The sequence below is a fragment of the Arachis ipaensis genome, chromosome B3 (assembly GCF_059453495.1).
Source record: "Arachis ipaensis isolate K30076 ecotype BB chromosome B3, ASM5945349v1, whole genome shotgun sequence".
NCBI lineage: Eukaryota > Viridiplantae > Streptophyta > Magnoliopsida > Fabales > Fabaceae > Arachis > Arachis ipaensis.
The window spans coordinates 104,213,819-104,238,192 of NC_142438.1; the positions used below are offsets into that span (position 1 = coordinate 104,213,819).

General features: G+C 40.1%; 1 non-coding gene across 1 annotated transcript; it reads right to left on the minus strand.

Moving 5' to 3' along the window:
• Nucleotides 1-490: 490 nt before the first annotated feature.
• Nucleotides 491-598, minus strand: LOC148571875 (small nucleolar RNA R71). Its single transcript, XR_015908538.1, has one exon. It is a non-coding gene; the product is annotated as a small nucleolar RNA R71 (small nucleolar RNA).
• Between the last annotated feature and the right edge of the window lie 23,776 nt (nucleotides 599-24,374).

Sequence of the window (24,374 nt, forward strand, 5' to 3'; positions counted from 1 at the left end):
TGAACCTGAAAGGACTCTGAAGAGGAAACTAAGAGAAGCTAAAATACAACAATCCAGAGATAACCTTACAAAAATTTTCGAACAGGAAGTGGAGATGGCAGCCGAAAATAATAATAATGCAAGGAGAATGCTTGGTGACTTTACTGCACCTAATTCCAATTTACATCGAAGAAGCATCTCCATCCCCACCATTGGAGCAAACAATTTTGAGCTGAAACCTCAATTAGTTTCTCTGATGCAGCAGAACTGCAAGTTCCATGGACTTCCATCCGAAGATCCTTTTCAGTTCTTAACTGAATTTTTGCAGATCTGTGATACTGTTAAGACTAATGGAGTAGATCCTGAAGTCTACAGGATCATGCTTTTCCCTTTGGCTGTAAGAGACAGAGCTAGAGTGTGGTTGGACTCTCAACCCAAAGATAGCCTGAACTCTTGGGATAAACTGGTCACGGCTTTCTTAGCCAAGTTCTTTCCTCCTCAAAAGCTTAGTAAGCTTAGAGTGGATGTTCAAACCTTCAGACAGAAAGAAGGTGAATCCCTCTATGAAGCTTGGGAGAGATACAAGCAACTGACCAAAAAGTGTCCCTCTGACATGCTTTCAGAATGGACCATCTTGGATATATTCTATGATGGTCTGTCTGAATTAGCTAAGATGTCATTGGATACTTCTGCAGGTGGATCCATTCACCTAAAGAAAACGCCTGCAGAAGCTCAAGAACTCATTGACATGGTTGCTAATAACCAGTTCATGTACACTTCTGAGAGGAATCCTGTGAGTAATGGGACGCCTCAGAAGAAGGGAGTTCTTGAAATTGATACTCTGAATGCCATATTAGCCCAGAATAAAATATTGACTCAGCAAGTTAATATGATTTCCCAGAGTCTGAATGGAATGTAAGCTGCATCCAACAGTACTCAAGAGGCATCTTCTGAAGAAGAAGCTTATGATCCTGAGAATCCTGCAATAGCAGAGGTGAATTACATGGGTGAACCATATGGAAACACCTATAATCTCTCATGGAGAAATCACCCAAATCTCTCATGGAAGGATCAACAAAAGCCTCAACAAGGCTTTAATAATGGTGGAAGAAACAAGTTTAGCAATAGCAAGCCTTTTCCATCATCCACTCAGCAACAGCCAGAGAACTCTGAACAAAATACCTCTAATTTAGCAAACTTAGTCTCTGATCTATCTAAGGCCACTGTGAGTTTTATGAATGAAACAAGGTCCTCCATTAGAAATTTGGAAGCACAAGTGGGCCAGCTAAGTAAAAGAATCACTGAAACCCCTCCTAGTACTCTCCCAAGCAATACAGAAGAGAATCCAAAAGGAGAGTGCAAGGCCATTGATATAACCATCATGGCCGAATCCAAGAAGGAAGGGAAGGACGTGAATCCCAAGGAGGAAGACCTCCTGGGACGTCCAGTGATCAATAAGGAGTTTCCCTCTAAGGAACCAAAGGACTCTGAGGCTCATCTAGAGACCATAGAGATTCCATTGAACCTCCTTACGCCTTTCATGAGCTCTGATGAGTATTCTTCTTCTGAAGAGAATGAGGATGTTACTGAAGAGCAAGTTGCCAAGTTCCTTGGTGCAATCATGAAGCTGAATGCCAATTTATTTGGTAAAGAGACTTGGGGAGATGAACCTCCCCTGTTCACCAATGAACTAAATGCATTGGATCAACTGAGATTGCCTCAGAAGAAACAGGATCCTGGAAAGTTCCTGATACCTTGTACCATAGGCACCATGACCTTTGAGAAGGCTCTATGTGACCTGGGGTCAGGAATAAACCTCATGCCACCCTCTGTAATGGAGAAACTAGGAATCTTTGAGGTACAAGCTGCTAAAATCTCATTAGAGATGGCAGACAATTCTAGAAAATAGGCTTATGGACAAGTAGAGGACATATTAGTAAAGGTTGAAGGCCTTTACATCCCTGCTGATTTCATAATCCTAGATACTGGGAAGGATGAGGATGAATCCATCATCCTTGGAAGACCCTTCCTAGCCACAGCAAGAGCTGTGATTGATGTTAACAGAGGTGAACTAGTCCTTTAATTGAATGAGGACCCCCTTAAGTTTAAAACTCAAGGACATCCTTCTATAAATATAGAAAAGAGGCACAGTAAGCTTCTCTCAAAACAGAGTCAACCAGAGCCCCCACAGTCAAACTCTAAGTTCGGTGTTGGGAGGCCACAACCAAACTCTAAGTTTGGTGTTAAACTCCCATATCCAAACTCTAAGTTTGGTGTTGGGGAGTCTCAACAATGCTCTGAACATCTGTGAGGCTCCATGAGAGCCCACTGTCAAGCTATTGACATTAAAGAAGCGCTTGTTGGGAGGCAACCCAATTTTAATTTAATTATATTTTTTATTAGTTATATGTCTTCATAGGTTCATGATCATGTGGAGTCACAAAAACAACTGAAAAAATTGAGGAAAAATAAAAAACAGCATAAAAAAATAGCACACCCTGGAAGAGGAGTTCAATGGCGTTCAAACACCAATAAGGAGCATCTGGCTGGCGCTAAACGCCAGAAACAAGCATGAAGCTGGCGTTCAACGCCAGAAACATGCTGCATCTGGGCGCTAAACGCCCAGAACAAGTATCAGTTCGGCGTTTAAACGCCAGAATTGCATGCAAAGGCATTTCACATGCCTAATTGGTGCAGGGATGTAAATCCTTGACACCTCAAGATCTGTGAACCCCACAGGATCCCCACCTTCCCTCCTCATAATCCTAGTTTTTTCCACATCTTCTTCATCTATTCTTTCTTCTTTTGCTCGAGGGCGAGCAACATTCTAAGTTTGGTGTGGTAAAAGCATAGTTTTTTTTTAAAGGGAAAACAAAAGCTTCCATCAAGGATCTATAGCTCAGTGATAGAACATTTGACTGCAAATCAAGAGATCCCTGAGATACCTCAGGGGATACATTTTCCCTCACACAATTATTGGAGCAACTAAGGGTGGAACATCAAGAGCACTTCATCATCCTCCATGAAATTAGAAAAGATCAAAAAGCACTGAGGAAGGAGCAACAAAGACAAGAAAGAGACATAGAAGAGCTCAAGGACATCATTGGTTTCTCAAGAAGAAAATGCCACCATCACTAAGGTGGACTCATTCCTTGCTCTTAAATTTTCTGTTTTTCATTTTCTTATGTTAAATGTTTATCTATGTTTGTGTCTTTATTACATGATCATTAGTGTCTAAGTGTCTATGCCTTAAAGTAGTGAATATGAATCCATCACCTCTCTTAAATAAAAATGTTTTAATTCAAAAGAACAAGAAGTACATGAGTTTTGAATTTATCCTTGAACTTAGTTTAATTATATTGATGTGGTGACAATACTTTTTGTTTTCTGAATGAATGCTTGAACAGTGCATATATCTTTTGAAGTTGTTGTTTATGAATGTTAAATATGTTGGCTTTTGAAAGAATGATGACAAGGAGACATGTTATTTGATAATCTGAAAAATCATAAAATTGATTCTTGAAGCAAGAAAAAGCAGTGAATACAAAAGCTTGCAGAAAAAAAAAAGAAAAAAAAATGGCAAAAAAAAAAGAAAAAGAAAAAGCAAGCAAAAAAAGCCAAAAGCTCTTAAAACCAAAAGGCAAGAGCAAAAAGCCAATAACCCTTAAAACCAAAAGGCAAGGGTAAATAAAAAGGATCCCAAGGCTTTGAGCATCAGTGGATAGGAGGGCCTAAAGGAATAAAATCCTGGCCTAAGCGGCTAAACCAAGCTGTCCCTAACCATGTGCTTGTGGCGTGAAGGTGTCAAGTGAAAACTTGAGACTGGGCGGTTAAAGTCAAGGTCCAAAGCAAAAACAGAGTGTGCTTAAGAATCCTGGACACCTCTAATTGGGGACTTTAGCAAAGCTGAGTGACAATCTGAAAAGGTTCACCCAATTATGTGTCTGTGGCATTTATGTATCCGGTGGTAATACTGGAAAACAAAGTGCTTAGGGCCACGGCCAAGACTCATAAAGTAGCTGTGTTCAAGAATCAACATACTGAACTAGGAGAATCACTAACACTATCTGAACTCTGAGTTCCTATAGATGCCAATCATTCTAAACTTCAATGGATAAACTGAGATGTCAAAACTATTCAAGAGGCAAAAAGCTACAAGTCCCGCTCATCTGATTGGAGCTATGTTTAATTGATAGTTTGGAATTTATAGTATATTCTCTTCTTTTTATCCTATTTGATTTTCAGTTGCTTGGGGACAAGCAACAATTTAAGTTTGTGTTGTGATGAGCGGATAATTTATACGCTTTTTGGCATTGTTTTTAGTATGTTTTTAGTAGAATCTAGTTACTTTTAGGGATGTTTTCATTAGTTTTTATGTTAAATTCACATTTCTGGACTTTACTATGAGTTTGTGTGTTTTTCTGTGATTTCAGGTATTTTCTGGCTGAAAATAAGGGACTTGAGCAAAAATCAGATTCAGAGGTTGAAGAAGGACTACTGATGCTGTTGGATTCTGACTTCTCTGCACTCAAAGTGGATTTTCTAGAGCTACAGAACTCAAAATGGTGCTCTTCTAATTGCGTTGGAAAGTAGACATCCAGGGCTTTCCAGCAATATATAATAGTCCATACTTTGGCCGATTTTAGACGATGAAAAATGGCATTAAACGCCAGTTCTACGCTGCAGTCTGGAGTTAAACGCCAGAAACACGTCACGAACCAGAGTTGAACGCCGAAAACACGTTACAACTTGGCGTTCAACTCAAGAAGAAGCCTCTGCACGTGTAAACTTTAAGCTCAGCCCAAGCACACACCAAGTGGGCCCCGGAAGTGGATTTATGCATCAATTACTTACTTCTGTAAACCCTAGTAACTAGTTTAGTATAAATAGGACTTTTTACTATTGTATTTGACATCTTGGGACGTCTAGTTCTTAGATCATGGGGGCTGGCCATTCAGCCATGCCTGAACCTTTCACTTATATATTTTTCAACGGTAGAGTTTCTACACTCCATAGATTAAGGTGTGGAGCTCTGCTGTTCCTCAAGGATTAATGTAAAGTACTACTGTTTTTCTATTCAACTCAACTTATTCCGCTTCTAAGATATTCATTCGCACTTCAACATGAATGTGATGATCGTGACAGTCATCATCATTCCCCTATGAACGCGTGCCTGACAACCACTTCTGTTCTACCCTCGATTGAATGGATATCTCTTAGATATCTAATACAGGGGACCGAGTCCGAGTTATTAGTGTCTTCGTGGTATAAGTTAGAATCCATGGATGGCCATTCCTGAGATCCGGAAAGTCTAAACCTTGTCTGTGGTATTCCGAGTAGGATCTGGGAAGGGATGGCTGTGACGAACTTCAAACTCGCGAGTGCTGGGCGTAGTGACAGACGCAAAAGGAGGGTGAATCCTATTCCAGTATGATCGAGAACCTCCAGATGATTAGCCGTGCCGTGACAGAGCATTTGGACCTTTTTCACAAAGAGGATGGGATGTAGCCATTGACAACGGTGATACCCTTACAGAAAGCTTGCCATGGAAAGGAGTAAGACTGATTGGGTGAAGACAGTGGGAAAGCAGAGATTCAGAGGAACGAAAGCATCTCTATACGCTTATCTGAAATTCTCACTAATGATATACATAAGTATTTTTATCTTTATTTTCTATTTATTTTTTATTATTATTCGAAAATACTATAACCATTTGATATCTGCCTGACTGAGATTTACAAGATGACCATAGCTTACTTCATACCAACAATCTCCGTGGGATCGACCCTTACTCACGTAAGGTTTTATTACTTGGACGACCCAATGCACTTGCTGGTTAGTTGTGCGAAGTTGTGAAGTTATGTTTGGACCATGGTATTGTGCACAAGTTTTTTGGCGCCATTCCCAGGGAGAGAACAAGCAACAAATTTTACAACCTCAGAGTAACAATTTTGCATACCAATCATCTTCACAGAAGAGCACACCCTAAGCAATCATCAGCACTGAGGTGGTTGAGTTTCACCCCCCCTTTTCTTTCTATTTTTCAGTATTTTATTCTATTTTCTGTTTTCTATTCTAGCTTTTGCATGATCTTTTTCAAAATTTTGCTTTAGTAGTTTATTTTTAAAATTTTCAAAAATTTTTATGGTTATAATAAGATGTCTCATGAATTGCCCACTAAGCTTAAAACAAACTTTTTTGAAAAGAAGTAGTAAAATGCATAAGATTTCGAGTTATATCATGAGTTATTCCAATACTTAAGATGTGGTGGCCTTATCTTTATTTTCTGAATACATGAATTAACTGTGCATAATTGATATTGAAGTTAAGTATGTTGGCTCTTGAAGAACAGTGAATTTAGAGAAGTATTATTAGTTATCTGAAAAATAAAAATATTGATTTTTAAAGCAAGAAAAAGCAGCAAAAAAAAAAAAGAATGCTCATAGAAGAAAAAATCAAAAGAGCAAGGATCCAAAGCTTTGAGCATCAATGGTTAGGAGGGTCAAAAATTGGCCTAAAAAGCTCAATTGAGTTGCTATCCCTAACTAAATGCTTGTGGTGTGAAGGTGTCAAGTAAAAAGTTTGAAACTGAGCAGTTAAAGTCGTGATCCAAGGCAAAAGAGTACGCTTAAGAACTCTGGGCACCACTGTCTAAAAATTTAAGCAAAGCTAAATTTGAATCCAAAGGGTTCCCCCAGTTAAGTGCATGTGGCGTTTATATATTTGGTGGTAATACGGGAAACCAAAACACTTAGAGTCACGGCTAGGCTCAAAAGGTGCAAAGCACCAAAAGAAGATGTGTTCAAGAATCAAGAAGAGCTAAAAGAAGGGAATCAATAATATTATTTGGATTCTAGTTCCAAGAGAGACCAATGCTTCTGAGCTTCAAAGGAAAGTGAGATGTCAAAATTGTTCAGAAGAAAAGAGTTAATAGCCCCATTCAATTAATTGGAATTAAGCTTCATTGAAAACCTTGAGACTTATTGTATCTTCCTCTTCTTTCTAGTCCTATCTTCGTTTTGGTTGCTTGAGGACAAGCAACAGTTTAAGTTTGGTGTTCTAATGAGTGAATATTTTATACACTTTTTGGCACTATTTTCTTAGTGTTTTTAAGTATATTTTGTTAAGTTTTATTATGTTTTAGTAGGTTTTAGTGCAAAAATAACTTTTTGGATGCTACTTTGAATTTTTGTGTTTTTCTATGATTTTAGATGATTTTTGGATGAATTTGGCAAGTTTTAGCAAAGTCTGATTCAGAGGCACAGAAAGGATAGCAGATGCTGTCAGATCCTGACCTCCGTGCATTCGAACGAGTATTTCTGGAGTTACAGAGGTCCAATTGATAGGCTATTAATAGCATTGAAAAGATAACTTCTAGAGCTTTCCAGTAATATATAATAGTCTATACTTTTCTTTGGAAATGACTGTCCAAAATGGGCGTTGAACGCCCAACTTACTCCCTTTCTGGCGTTCAACGCCCAAACAGGACCAACCTCCCAAGTTGAATGCCCAAACTGGTGTTCAACGCCAGCCAAGTAGCAGGAAATGCCCAGAACTTGATTTGAACGCCAGGCATAAGCCCAAACACTCACTAAGTGGGCACCAAAGTGGATTTTAGCACTTTTTAGCTTTATTTTATGTCCTTTTTGTAATTTTTAAACAATATCTTTTAGGTTTAGTCTTAGAGTTTTTATTATAAATAAGGGACTTCCTTCCTCCTGAGGACTATGCCTCCCAAGAGGGGAGAAGTACATACACATTATTTCTATACATTATGAGCAACTAAACCTCCTAGGTTAAGGTTAGGAGCTCTGCTGATTCCTATGGATTAATACAATTACTTTTCTAATTCAATCTATGTTTGATTCTATTCTATGATGCATTGTCATTCTTTATCCTTATGAATTTGGGGTGAAACGAAAGTATGACCCCCTTTTCTACATGAGTTCTTTACGAGTCCTAACCCGGATAGTATTGAGCTATAGCTTGAGAGTGCATCATGGGTAACAACAAGTTACTTGGGATAATTGGGATATGTGACATGAAATCCCGTTAGTCAGGGGTAATTGAGGTTCTTGTGGCTCCAAGGGCTAGAATCACAGAGCTTCTTTCTCCAATCCAGAAGATCCGACCTTGTCTATGGCATTTTGAGAAGGATCATCAGAGATTGAATTGCGCGAGCTTCACCCTCTCCCAGATTGATCTAGCCTGTGCGGGCGTTTGGTTTGGATCAGAGAAGATTAATGACCACGACCCATGGCTTAATCACTTACAGCCTTGCCATTGAAGGAATCATTCATCGTTTGAGTAGTTAGTATGACGTGTTAATCCAGAAGAATAAGCATCTTCGAAGCCTTAACTGATCTCTCACTACTGTTTCTACGTTTTATTGTTATTGCTTATTTATGTGCCTACAACAAACAACAACTATCTTTCTATTCGCATGACTAAGATCTGCAGGAGAACCACAGCTTGCTCAATCCGGTAATCCTTGTGGGATTCGACCGTCACTCACCTAAGATATTACTTGGATGACTCGGTGAACTTGCCGGTTTAGTTGTGCGAGTCACAAATTCGCACACCACTCCTTAGAGATAATCTTAAAGAATTTGGATTGATCAGGCAACTTGGCCACATTTTTGGTAGCACTAAAATAAAGTAGTAAAAGATAAATTCTACAATGAAAGTCAACTTCTAAATAAATAATTGGGTCAAAATTAGAAGTGATCAAATAATGAAAACGCAAATATCATAATCTCAGCTGGGGAAGAGGAAGAATCACTGTTGTTAACAATATACAGTGGCAACAAAATAAGCAGCATCTCTGACTTAGAACAGAGCTAAAGACAAACCTTAGCTGCTTCTGTTAGTGCTTCAACATTCCCAGGACAAAGGTGATGTACTTGCTCATATGCAGTAGCAGCTTTTTGATAATGTCCAAGCTTAACATAAAATATCGCACGTTCTTTCCTAAGAGTCTCGTCCTTGGGATCTGCTGTTATTGCTTTTGAAAGGCAGTAACTGGCTTGAAAAATATCACCTTGTTCTCTGCAGTTGGAAAAGGTTCTCAATTCAGTAATTAAACTTCTTCTCTTCGAACAGAAAAGCATTTTAAAAATGAATATATTGATTCGGGTACTTTTAAAAGGTGACAAACTCCAATGAGGTAAAACTAACAGAGATATTTTGAAATGGAAAATTGAGTTAATTATGAACCATTTTCCCCATATTTTTCCTGCATAGGTTATTTATTATGTGGACATATTAGTAGATGAAATTCTAACAACTTTCATGATTCAACTGGGAATGAGAATTCATGCAGCTGAATAGTTCCAGAAGCATAACTAATTAAGGATGAAGATGCATAAACTACCATTTCTATCCACGAAAATTTTAAACACTGACAAATCTACCCACAAAAAAAGAAAATTACCATTTGCACCCATAAAAGATGGATTCTATATGACAAAATTATCCAAACGTTGAAAAATAACCTAAAAACCCCAAATTACCCTTTTCCTAACCCTAATCTCAATACCCCTCTCGCAAATTTCAACCCTCTCTTTATTCTTTTATTCAATTTTACCACCTCCTTCACCAACACCATCATCACCGCCACCGTCACCAACCGTCAGCCTCATATTCCTCCTTCTCCACTATACTACAACAACTGCACTCTAACTTTTAATTTTACTTCTCATAATCACTTCTCTAATCCCAAATCCTATCAACACTTTATTACCGCCATTACCATCACCACCCTTCCTCCATCACTTTCAATATAATGTCAGAAGAAGAAGCACCTTTAGATGCTAAAAATTGAAACTTTGGCAAGATCGCTTTGGTGGGGTCGCATGTGAGTAACACAGGAATCTTGCACATGATGGTGGTGATTTGGGAGAGTGAGAAACCGTGAACTTTGAAGAAGAGATGACGAAATCTGGCTTGATGGGGTGTCAAAGAGAACACGTTTGTGTGCTCTGAGAGCGTTTTCATGGAATAAACCGCACTTAGTGGTGAGGTAAGAGATAGTGAAAGAGTGGTGGTCATCGAAATGGAGGTGGTTGAGAAGAGGAATGAGTAGCGACGTGTTTGTGATAGAAGAGGAGAAGAACGCAAGGCATAGAGCAGATGAGCAGTTGCAGGAAGCAAAGGTTGCAAGAAGCAAAGGATCATTACTATCGTTGTTGTTTATGGCTGTGGAGAAAGAGAAAGGTGAGGTTGACGGTTGGTGGCAGTGGAAATGGTGGTGGTGTTGGTGAAGGAGGTGGTGAAATTTCTGAAAAGAATAAAGGAATGGATGAGATTTGGAAGAAGGGGGTTGAGATTAGGGTTAGGAGAAGGGTCATTTGAGATTTTAAAATAATTTTTTAGTATTTGGATAATTTTGTTATATGAAACTCAAGTTTTATGAGTGCAAATGGCAATTTTCTTTTCTTGTGAGTAAATTTGTCAGCGTTTAAAACTTTCGTGAGTAGAAACGATAGTTTACTCAAAAAATAATAAAACATCTCTCCTAGGTCAGTCATAAAGCATTTTCCAATGGCATGAATCTTTTGGAGTCAAATGAGCAGCAATCATGTAAAAATCCATCGCCCTTTTGTAATCCTCAAGGTCATAATAGACAAGTCCAAGGGTATGATACGAATCAGCCACATTTTGTACTAGCCTAATAACTTCATGTGCGACAGCTATAGCCTGCAAAAAGCCAACAAAAAAGCTAAAGAAAAAGGAATAGACGAAGAGAGCATGCAGGAGAGAGATCCAAACAAGAAAATGTTAACATCCAGCTTTTGTGACAAATTGCAACTTCCAACCTTTTCAGTTTTCAACTGTAAACAACTTGTATATTTGTAAAGTAATGTAATTTTGAAGCCAGATCTGAAGTAATCTATTTTACCAACTTGATTCATATTTTTCATGAGGATGGTTTTCTGCCATACACCTTCAGATAGATTCTACAAGTTAGAGGATATAGTAACCTGATGCAACTTGGGGCAGTAAATGGCAGTAAATACTTCTGTATTTCTCTTTTATGATAACTAATTGAGATAGGACTAAAAGATTAATATTTATCCTCTAATCAGTCATAAGATAATAAAAAAAATTCTTATCATTGATTGGAATCTCGGTACCATGAAAACTTGTAAAAAGCATCAAGACTAACAATAGAATACTAAAAAATAAACAAAATAAAGAGAAAGAAATTCTGGAAACAAAAAGATATGAGCCAATAAAGTAGTTTCAATCTCCATTTACAGGGAAATCACAATGTTCACATTGTCTCCGTAGAACTGTACTGTATAATTCACTATAAATACATGCAACCCTTACCTTATCTTCTCACAACACACAAATCACAAATCACAAGTCACACCCCATTATTATTATTATTATTAACAACCATCACCATGGCCAAAGCCTTAACCTTCTTCTCCACACTCACCGTCCTCTTCTTCCTCTTCACTTCCCATGTAACAGCCAAACAACCTCGCTTCTATCGAAGCATTTCTCTGACATCTCTAGGCCTCCGCAAAGAGAAGCTCAGCCACCTCCATTTCTACTTCCACAACATTGTTAGCGGCCCAAAGTCCACCGCCAGAGATAGTCAAATGGAACCTCAAATAATATCCATAGTAACTTGATCAATAAGCTACCAACAAGCAATACTTATTATTTCAACCAAAAACAATTCCAGAATAAAGTGCAAATAACAAAATACAGAACAAACACAATGCAGCAATAGATTTTTGTTGGGGCAAAAATAATAGGGTTTAAATGTAAAGTCATTGAGCCAATTGAACCTACCATTAGGAACATCCTTAAGCTAATCACCACAACCTTGAAACCCGAAGAAATGTACACAATCAAATCTAAATTAACAATACTTTATTCCTCAAACGGACAAAAATAAACTGTTTCTCGAAGAATATATATATACTAGTCGATGCCGCGTGCAATTGCACGGTCTAATACATGATATGAAAAATAAATAATTTGATATTTTAATTAGAATGAGTAAATATAATTAGTTAAAATAAAACGCGCAGGTTACTTTATGATTTATAAATAACAAAAAATAATATAAAACAAAATGCATACATATTAAAAAAATAATGAGTGAAAGATATGTTAAACAAAATAGAGACAGAATATAAAAAGAGTAAAAAATTAAAAGGAAGAAGAAAAAAAAGATAAAAAATAATTAAAAGAAAAGGATGAGAAATAGTAAAGTGTAAATTTAGTAATATACATCCTATGAATTTTTTTTATAAATTCAAAAATCATTTAATTTTTTTAATTCGGTCAATTTTAAAAAGTGTGAAAAGATTATATGTGAGCATGTAATCCATTAATTTGCTATTTTTTTATAATTATCTTTTTTTTATTGTGAATATATTATATTATAATATTTTAAAATGTTTTTCAATTCTCTTTTAGCAATTTACCACAAAAATATAAATGAAAAATAAAACGGATAGAGAATCAAAATTAAAACGGTAATAATAATTGGTGGAGGGTGGCTGCTCTCTTTTCTCTGATGTAGAGGTGAGAGTGGATTTAGGATTTCAGGGTTAGTGGGTTATTGATTTGAAAGAATTTGTTTTGTTAATTATTTATTAATTTATTAATTATTATTATTAATTATTATACATATTAATATTGGTAAGAATTTTTTTATTCAATGTTAAAAAATGTGCATTGATATTAGAAAATTAATAGTAAAATATAAAAATGATTATTAAAGAAATTTTGGTAAAATTAGAATTTAATAAATAAAAAATTATTGAAGAGTATATTAAGAAAAAAATATTTTACCAATTAAAAAAATTTTTAAAGATATTTTCATAAAAATACAATTTAGTAAATAGAAAAATAATTTATTAAAACGTATTTGAATAAACTGAATCTTATAAAATAGGTTAACATTTTAATTTATCTTTATATTTAATACAACAAAGCAGTATCATTACAAAAAATAACCACCACATAAAATAACATTAATATAAAAACAAAACAAAATAAATTATAAAATCTTATCAAATACTTCTTTAAATACGACATTCTGAGTTAAAGTAGAATCATCATTTTTCTCGCCATATACCAAAATTCTTAAACCATCTTTGCTCTTCACTCGAGAAATAGCAATATAGAGTTGACCATGAGAAAATACTGGTCGACGCAAGAATAGTCCAAGACTGAATAGAGTTTGACCATGACTCTTATTGATAGTCATTGCAAAACACAAGTTTATAGGAAATTGTCTCCGTTGAAATTTGAAAGGTATCCCAGCATCACTCCGAATTAAATTCATCCGAGGAATGAAAACTTTATCTCCAATGTGACTTGACGAACCCCAATTTGAGGGTTTATCTTGTGCTGATTTCAGGGGTTTTATCAATGATTCCACACACTTTCTATATGAAAATACAAGATTTCGCATTCCTTTCTTAGTTTCGCCTCATGAATGAAAACATGCTTATTTCGCACTAAAATAGATACATTTCTAATCTTCTCTTGATGCCATTCGATGCCGTGACTTGTGTGTTAAGTGGTTTCAGGATATAGAGTAGGAATGGACCGAAAGAGAGAAGGAAGACGGGTACAAAGGAAGGAAGCATGAGGATTAAGCTTTGGAAATTTCCGCATGGGCGCGTGCGCGCACTTGGCGCGCCCGCGCGGATAGGGCAACGTGGAGCCAAAGCCAAGAGCCGGCTTGAGAAGCGGCTAAGCCAGGATCTTCATGGGTGCGCACGCGTACATCACGCCTCCGCGCACATTACAAGACGCCTCAACGGCGCGTGCGCGTACCTTGCGCGTGCGCGCCGATTTGCGAATATGATTTTTTAAGAAGTCACGTGACTTAGGCGTGGAGGCAGTTAAGGATCCCACTCTTGGAGAAACACCTTGGCGGGAAAAGCTTAAGAAGACCAAAGGAACAAGGGTTAAAGACACTTAGTTAGTTCATTTTCTAGAGCTAGATATTTTTTGGGGGAGAGGAGAGTTAGTTACACTTTTTGGGAGAAGAAGAGGGAGATTCCAAGCTTCACTAGGGTTCATCCTCATCTAATTTCTGAATTTTCAATGACTTTTTTGTGAGATCCATTACAATTCTCACTCCACTTTGTTCATGTCATAGATTTTCTTCTCCAATTTCAAGTAGTAGATGCAATTGATCAATTCTCATAGATCTAGAATTCAACTTTGTAATTTTGGATTTCGTCTCTATTTTGGACTTTCATTGCTACTCTTTGAGACTTGTTGTTAGATCTTTGTGTTGCAATACTTTCAATTCGACTTTCCTTCTCATTTTACTATGACTTTCCTTTTTGCTCATCACATGTTTGATAAAATGACAACACTAGCTATGGAGTAGAATTTTCACACTTGGCATAGGGTTTGGTCCTTGGAAGAAGTTGAATAGTTGTAACAATAGTTGATTTGGAATTAGGGATTGCTAGTTGGCTTGGAGTGCACTAAAGCTAGATTCCCATAAGGTGAAGCTAGGACTTGTGACTCAAGTTGATTGCTTTCATTTGACCTCCCTCTATACCTAGGGGATAACTAAATGAAGCAAGGCCTAATTGTTGTCAACATTGAATGGACTATAAGGATAGAATTTCTAATGCCAACCCTAAGCCAAGTCTTTTGATAATTGATTGTTTGTTTCTCATTACCTTGCTAAAACCTTCAAGGAATTCCAACAAGGCTTACTAAATCAATAAGATGCACACGTTGGCAATTCCAAGGGAGAACGACTCGGGAGACTAGTACTCTCGGATATAGATTGTAGATTTGTTTGATGAAGGATTTTGCGTCGGTTTAGACTATACTACGATTGATCATTTGATAATTTCTATACCGGCAAAAATTCATTTGCCAAAATGGCGCCGTTGCCGGGGAAGTTGCTTAGTGTGCCATGTTATTGTTTTGGATTAAGTATGTATATATGTACATAGTTGCACTTCATTGTAAACTACTCAATTGACTAACTCCTCATCGTTACAATGAATTCCATTTCCCCTTCATTGCATGACGCGTTCACAACCGAATCCGAGCTTAACCCCTTTTGATCCGGAAATAGAACGAACTTTGTTTCATATTAGACAAGCTCGGAGGCGGCTAAGATTTGGAAAAGGTGAAGAGGTTTTCACCACCTCAACCACCTTACTAGAAGTGAACATTGAACCGTCACTCAAAGAAGGCATTAATCATACTCCCATCAATCTCACTAACAACTCTTCTTTTGTTTTAGGTACTAATACCATGGACGCTCCAAGGAGAGTTACCATCAAGGAAGCGGGTGCACCGGATTATGTCCTTCAACCCCTTCATGTAACTCACCCCAATTTGAATGCGAACTTTGAATTGAAGACCGCTTTGATCAACCTCCTACCCAAGTTTCACGGGCTTCCCGCACAAGACCCTATTCGACATCTCAAGGACTTCCATCGCATATGCTCGACTACTAGACGGGAAGGGTCCGATGAAGTTGCTATATGGTTGTTTGCTTTCCCTTTCTCTCTTGAGGATAAGGCCAAAGAATGGTTCTACACCCTCTCTAGTGAAGTTACCTCCGATTGGGACCTACTTAGAAGGGGGTTCTTGGATAAATTCTTGCCCCCGGAAAAGATGGATAGGCTAAGGAAGGAAATGTCTTGTATTGTGCAAGGTGAGACGGAACCACTCTATGAGTATTGGGAACGGTTTCGCAAACTACTAGATGCATGCCCTAATCACATGATTGACACTTAAGTATTGCTTGGATACATATGTCAAGGGATGCGGGAGCAAGATAGAACCCTCTTGGACACTTCTAGCAATGGTTCTTTGTCCAAATATAAAACCGCGGAGGAGGCATGGCAACTTATTATTGACTTAGCCGAATCCAATCAACATATGAGGCGAAGAGTCAACCGTCCAAGGACCGTGAACGAGGTATCAACTAGTAGTGAAGCCACCGCTCTAACTCAATCCTTAAATGAGATGACATCCGTTTTGAGGCAACTCCAATTGAACCAACAACAACCACAACAACCTCAATCATATCAACAACACCCTCCACCACCTCAACAACACAACCAACAATTGGTCCCTCAAAGAGTATGTGGCATTTTCTCTTGCTACTCTCACCACACGGATGAGTGCCCAATCCTTCAAGAAGACAACACCTTGGCGGCTACCCATAATTTCTATGACCGCCCTAATCAAGGGTACTACCAAGGAGGTAATCCTAACCAAGGACACCCTTATCAAGGGGGAGGCTACAACCAAGGAAGTGGACACAATAATCAAAATTGGAAAGACAATCATCAACAAGGGAATAGGGACAACAACAACAATGGAGGAGGTCAAAGATGGAATAACAACCCGCAAAATTTCTCACAAAACCGACCATACAACTTACAAAATCAACCATACAATCAAAAAAACCCACAAAGAAACTACCAAACATATCAACCACCACATCAAAGACCACCACCCAACCAATCACAAACTCCTCAACTCACATATGCAGCCACCCCCTCCAACCAAGACGAAACACTCCGGACCATTATCCAAGGCCAAAAGGAATTACAAAACACACTTGCTTCCGGCCTCACCGGCCTCACCTCTACACTACAAGCTCTTCTTGCACGCATGGATACACCATCGACACCCACTCCTCAACCCCCAATCCAAAGTGTCATTCCCTCTCAACCTCAACCAAATCCAAAAGGGGGCATCAATGCCATCACCCTTAGATCCGGTACACAACTAAAAGAAAAGGAAGCAAAGGACCCAAGTCCTATCACAACCGCCCAAGAGGAAGAGGGAATAGATATAGAAGAGGTAGTGGAAGAGGAGACACCACAAGCCATAGTTGAGGATGAAGCCCAACCAACAAGGGAGACAACCAAGGCCAAAAGAACCTTGGAAGAAGAAATTGCTCAACCACTTCCATTTCCAACACTTGCAAAGAAAGCTAAAAAGCGCATGGAACTCGACCCCAAAATGGTAGAAATGTTCAAGAAAGTTGAGGTAACCATCCCCCTCTTTGATGCCATCCATCAAGTTCCTAGATATGCCAAATTCCTCAAAGATTTATGCATAAACAAGGATAGAATTCTTGAATTGGAAACCATCCCATTGGGGAGTTCTATTTCCGCTTTGATGGGAACATTACCGGAGAAGTGTGATGACCCAGGCCCTTGTATGGTCACTTGCACCGTCAATGGAGTTCAATTTAGAAATTGTATGTGTGACCTCGGAGCATGTGTTAGCATCATGCCGCTCTCCGTTTACCGGGTATTGAAGTTGCCCCCACTAAAAAGGTCGACGGCAAGATTTGTCCTAGCGGATAAAAGCATAATAACCGTAGCAGGTGTTGCGGAAGATGTATTGGTGAATATAAAGGGGTTGGTGTTTCCGATTGACTTCTATGTCCTTGAAATGCCGTCAAGCGAAACCGAAAGAGCATCATCTATCCTACTTGGAAGGCCATTCTTGAGGACTTCTAGATTTAAGCTTGATGCTTACTTGGGGAACTACTCATTTGAAATAGATGGAAGAATTGTAAGCTTTAGCTTAGAGGAAGCAATGAAGCATCCACCGGAAAACCACTCTCTATTTCGGTGTGACCCAATCGACAACATAGTAGCCGAAGTGCATCTTGCAAGACTAGATGAGAAGTGCATGGTCGACGAAGCAAATGAAAAGTCAAGCGAACTAAATACCACACATCATACAAACCATCCGGAAACTCAAACTTCAAGGAATGATAAGAGGATGGAATTGAAGCCACTACCACCTCACTTAAGGTATTTATACCTTGATGAAGCCCAAAAGCTACCCGTGATAATTGCACAAGAGTTAACTCCTCAACAAGAAGAAAAATTGCTTAATGTATTGAGGAAAAACAAAAGGGCAATTGGGTGGAGTTTGGCGGATCTAGTGGGAATAAGCCCCCAAGTATGCGAGCACCGTATATTTCTTGAAAAAGGAGCAAGACCGGTCCGACAACCTCAAAGGAGACTTAACCCAACCATTCTTGAGGTGGTAAAGAAAGAAGTCACTAAGCTACTTGAAGCGGACATCATCTATCCTATCTCGGATAGTGAATGGGTAAGCCCGGTCCAAGTAGTGCCAAAGAAGTCCGGAGTGACAACAATCAAAAACGAAAGTGGTGAACTTATAGCAACAAGAGTGCAGAATTCTTGGAGAGTATGCATAGACTACCGAAGATTGAATGCGGCCACAAGAAAAGATCACTTTCCACTACCGTTTATCGATCAAATGCTTGATCGGTTAGCCGGTAAATCATACTATTGTTTTCTTGATGGCTACTCCGGATACTTCCAAATTCATATTGCTCTAGAAGACCAAGAAAAAACCACATTTACTTGCCCCTTTGGAACGTATGCTTACAAGCGTATGCCATTTGGCCTATGCAATGCACCGGCAACGTTTCAAAGATGCATGATGAGCCTATTTGTGGACTTTCTAGAGCAATCGATGGAAGTTTTCATGGATGATTTTAGCGTGTATGGTGAGTCATTTGAGCATTGCTTAGGTAACCTTGAAAAATTCTTAGAAAGATGCACCAAAACAAACCTTGTCTTAAATTTTGAAAAATGTCATTTCATGGTCAAACAAGGCATTGTTTTGGGACACATAGTATCAAAGGAAGGCATCTCCGTAGATCCGGCAAAGATAAATGTCATATCCAGTTTACCTTACCCCTCCTCCGAGAGGGAAGTCCGTTCTTTCCTTGGACATGCAGGATTCTACCGGAGATTCATCAAGGACTTTAGCAAGGTAGCCTTACCTCTCTCTCGATTACTACAAAAAGACACCGAATTTGAGATGAGCAAGGAATGTATAGAGGCATATGACAAACTCAAGATAGCATTGACACAAGCCCCTATTGTACGAGGACCCAATTGGATTCAACCCTTTGAAATCATGTGTGATGCTTCGAATTATGCGATAGGAGCCGCGTTAGCACAACGCGAGGGTAAGATTCCCTATGTCATAGCTTATGCTTCCAAAACATTAGACGGAGCCCAATCCAACTACACTACTACCGAAAAGGAACTTTTAGCTATTATTTTTGCGTTGGACAAGTTCCGAGCCTATCTTCTTGGTTCCAAGGTAGTAGTATATTCGGATCACGCGGCACTAAAGTACTTGTTGGCAAAAAAAGAATCAAAACCGAGATTAATTCGTTGGGTGCTCTTATTACAAGAATTTGACTTGGAAATCAAAGATAGGAGCGGTTCCCAAAACCTAGTGGCGGACCATTTAAGTCGCCTCGAACACACAAAAGGCGACACCACTCCTATCAATGATTCCTTCCCTTTAGACGCTTTGCATGCAATCTCGGAAGTGGTTCCTTGGTATGCCCCAATAGCAAACTATTTGGTTTCACGCACTTTCCCTCCCAATCTCGACAAAAACAAAAAGGATAAGCTGAAAAGCGAATCCAAATACTATATTTGGGATGATCCCTATTTGTGGAGGTGTGGAGCGGACCAAATAATGCGACGGTGCATACCTCAAACCGAATTCCAAGCAATCTTGGACGCTTGCCATGCTTCCGAAGGAGGTGGTCACTACGGGCCCCAAAGAACGGCAAGAAAAATCCTTGATTGCGGATTTTGGTGGCCAACTCTCCTCAAAGATGCTTCTCTCTATTGCAAATCTTGTCCCCAATGTATTAGGTTTGGAGATATTTCCAAGAAGGACGAAATTCCCCAACAAAATATGCTTTTTTGCGAAATCTTTGACGTATGGGGAATCGACTTCATGGGACCATTTCCAAATTCCAATGGCTTTCTCTACATCTTGTTAGCCGTCGATTATGTGTCAAAATGGGTGGAGGCAATCCCCACCCGAACGGATGACGCTAATGTTGTGTATTCTTTTGTGAGGAACAATATCATTTGTCGCTTTGGTGCCCCAAGAGCAATCATAAGTGACCAAGGATCCCACTTTTGCAACAAAAGAATAGACGGCCTCATGAGAAAATATGGCATCATCCACAAAGTCGCCACGGCTTACCACCCTCAGACAAACGGCCAAGCCGAAGTCTCTAACCGGGAAATCAAGCATGTGTTAGAAAGGATTGTAAAGCCGAATAGGAAAGATTGGAGCATTAAACTCTTCGATGCACTGTGGGCCTATCGAACGGCTTACAAGACACCCATTGGCATGAGCCCCTTCCGGCTTGTATATGGTAAAGCATGTCACTTACCGGTGGAGATTGAACACAAAGCTTATTGGGCCGTAAAGGAGTGTAATATGAGCTTGGGTGGAGCCGGAGTAGAGAGAAAGCTTCAATTGGTAGAATTAGAATGTTTGAGATTGGAAGCTTACGACAACTCTAGACTTTATAAGGAAAAGTTGAAAGCCATCCATGACAAGAACATTAGGAGAAGAGAATTCCAACCCGGTGACCTAGTCCTTCTCTACAATTCAAGGTTGAGATTACTACCCGGAAAGCTTAGATCAAGGTGGGATGGGCCATACCAAGTGGAGAAAGTAGAACCTTATGGAGTCTACCACTTGCGCCACCCATCAAACCCGGACATCTTCAAGGTAAACGGGCACCGTCTCAAATTGTATCATGGTGAGCAAAGAAAGAACGCCAAGGAATTTGAAGTGTTCCTCTTGAGGGATGCAACCCTTGAACAAACACTATAAGCTACTGAAAGTCCAACTTAAGGACGTTAAACAAAAGTGCTAGGTGGGAGACACCCCACCATGGTAAGATCTTCCTTTGAGATTTGTACATAGACACTTGACTTCATGTTTGTTAGCTAGATTTTAATGACAACTCCGCTTTATTTGTTGACTTCCTTGATAGTTTACCAAGTAAAATGCCCTGCTATAGTGCTTAAGTGGCTGTATGGGGGGGGGTTTGGAATGTCAAAAGTGGTGTCAACACTTGCAAATTTAGAAAAAAAAAAAAAACCACCCCTCTGCGCATGCGCGCACATGGCGCGTCCGCGCACATGGGCGAAATCTGCCAATCGACGCGTAAGCGCACTGTGCGCGTCCGCGCCGATTGCCTTGCCGACCCCCCTAGTACATCCTACAGAGAGTTAAGCCACTCTCAAGCTTACACTAAGCCACCGACCCAGCAGCTCTGCCGCGTGCGCGCACCTGGCCCGCACGCGTCCATACCAGGCGAGCACGAAACGCGCGCGCGCGCGCGCCGCAGCCGTGCACGTGCCCTTCTAGTGTGCACTCCTCTCTGGGCCACTTCACAGAGAGTTGAGCCCCCTCCAGGCCCTTCTCATTCCTGGGGCACAACCACGAGGACGCGCGCGCGCACAGTGCGCGCGCGCGCCAAAAAGCGCTGAAGCCATCTCTGGTACTTCGTCCATAGAGTTATGCCACCCCTGTGCCTCTCCTGTGCCGCCAGCCCAAGCGCATGGACGCGCACGCGCACTGTGCGCACGCGCGCCCCTAGTCCACCTCGCTCCCTGCGCGAGCGCGCACCGCGCGCGCACGCGCCGGTGATCGACGCCTTCTTTAAACAAAAAGGGGGCACACTCACCCCTTCATTCTCATTCCACCTCTCTTCTTCTCCCATATCCTTCTCCATCTCACAAGGTATTATACTAGGCTCCCTCTTAGTCCTTTAATCTCTTGTAGTTCTTATTCATTTAGTTGCACCATCTTTTAGGTAGCTTCTTTCTTCTTTTTTTTTTTCTTCTCTCTTCCTTCTTTCTCTAGTTACTCCCTTGGGATGTCTTTGCTCTCTCCTCTCTTTCAATCCAATTCTTCATGGGCATTTGGGTCTCAAACTCACTTACATGAATAGATGAATGGTGTTGCTTACTTTTCTTGCACTCAATATGCATTATAATCCTTAATAATGGATTGTGGAAAGTTACATTGCTCTCATTTTCACATAATCACATACTACTTGAAGGATGCACACCAAGTGTTCGATGAAAGGCACACTTGAATTTTGGACTCATTGTGACTACCTTGCCTCTCAACTAATCACTTTTGAGTGCATCCCCACTTTCCACAAACCATTCTTTCCCATTTTCTTAGCTTGCCTTCCAATTATGGCCCCCAAGGGTGTGCGCTTCTCATGCCTCTTCCTTGCATGCTTAAACTACCCTTGCACCACATGAAAATAATTTGCCTTGCTCTTCACACATTATCCTAGTTACGTGTTGCAGCTGTCATGTAACAAAGATACCCATATTTTATGGCATAACTTTTCATTACATAGAGCTCATGTACCTCCACTCTTTGAGTTTGATATTTTCCCTTTCTTGCTTCCACAGGATGGTCATCAAAAAGGACAACGGGAAAGGCCCCAAGAAGCCAGCTTCCAATAAAGTGCGCCAAGAACTAACGGCCAGGCCCCTCCTGAAGAAGACCAAGGGCCCCGTTGACGTTCTAGAGAAGGACAACCCTCCTAAGGATTCAAACAAGTTTCCCAACCGTTACTGCGAACTTGTTTACTCCAGAATGATTGAAAGGAATTACCATCCGGAACCCCTCCTAGTCTTACCGGCTCACCTCAGTCCGATTGTGATGCCACACATTGACCGGAGGCAATGGAGGTTCCTATTGAGGCAACCAACGGAGGCCAATCTCTCATGGGTGGTGGAATTCTACTCCAACTTCCACTCACCTCATCTCACATCAATATTTGTGCGCCGAAAACAAGTGTCGGTCACAGTGGAAACCATCCGAGAAGTCCTTGGGATTGAACCGTCAATGGATGCGTATGACGCCTACCAAGAAGTCTTGGCTACATGCGTTGACCGCGCATTCGATTGGAGTGCGATCCTCCGCGTCATTGCTTTACCCGACGCATATTGGATTCGGGGGACCATAAAGCGAAGACCCAAGGGTTTAGATGTCCGCCACCTCACTCAAGAAGCCACGGCATGGGCCCAAATTCTAGCTCACTACGTGCTCCCAAGCACACATGGGTCATCCATCACCGCCGAGCTTGCCTTATTGATATGGTGCATCTTGACCGAGAAACCGGTCGACGTTCCGCATGCCATCCGCCAATCCATGGGGCGCATTCATGCCAAGGGAAATCTACCATTCCCCGCTTTAGTGACGGCATTAGTTGCGAAAGCCGGCGTCAACCGGGAGACTAAAGATAGGCGAACCTCAATACCGGTCGATGGTGATATCATTCCGACCAAGAGATGCCTCAAGCCTCCGGAAGTCACCAAGGACATTGAACTGCCCACACCAACTGGCCACGCTACCACTTCATCTACATCACAAAAATCGGCCGCCCAACACCTTGAAGACCTTCACAACAAATTAGACCGCTATGAGAGGCGTAACCAACGCCGTTATGCTCATGTGAAGAGGCTTCTCAGCGTAATCACCCCACCTATAGAAGAACCCGATATCTCCACCTCCACCGCAACTTCAAGCGGGGATAGCAATGGCATTGGGGATGTGGCACACTCGGCCGAGTGCACCTAACCTCTAGCACGGAGGACCGTGCTAAGTTTTAAGTGTGGGGAGGTCGGCCGACTGATCTCCGTAGGTAACATCTGAATAAATCTGAATAAATTAGGATAGGTTGCATGATTAGGTTTTAGTTGGCACCATTCGCATGATAAGTCTGCTTGGTTGGAACAATGAAATTCTCTCTTAGGAAACCAACACTTTGGGGCGACCATGGCATTGCAAATTTTAATGCTTTGATGCCAAAATTGCATGAAGAATTATATTTTGGAACATGGGTTTGAAGTTAAGAACACAAGCTTGTGAGATTTGAGCCTAATGATGTGGTTACATCTTATAACCACTTATTTTTCCTTCTTGTGTGCATTATTCTCTCTCTATGATTGTAATCTTTGATTTGTTTGATTCTTTATGTCCATTATTTGGTGTATTCATGCATTTATATGATTGAGGCCATCATTTCATTAGCTCACTCTCCCAAATGGCCTTACCCTCTATCTTCCTTTGTTAGCCAAATTTGAGCCTACGATTAACCCACTTTGTTCTTAATTTAGTACATTACAAGCCTTAAAGCGGAAAACAATAAAAGTCCTTATTTGGATCTTTGATTAGCTTAGGCTAGTGTGTGTGAGTATCATTCAAGTGTGGGAACCATGGGACATCGGGTGAATAAGAGGGTATTTTGTGTTATTATTGAAAATATTGGGAATTGGGTACATACTCATGTATTGATCAAATGTAAAACCTTATGCATTGACGCTCTTGTATATAAAAAAAAATGAAAAAAAATGAAAAATGAGAAAAACAAAAGAACAAAAAAAAAAAGGAGGAAAAATAATAAAAAGGGGACAAAATGCCCCAAAGTGAAGCTCAAGAGGAATCAATGCATAAGTATGGTGAAACGAAAAGAAAATGCATAAGTATGTGGAAAGGTGAGGAATGGATAG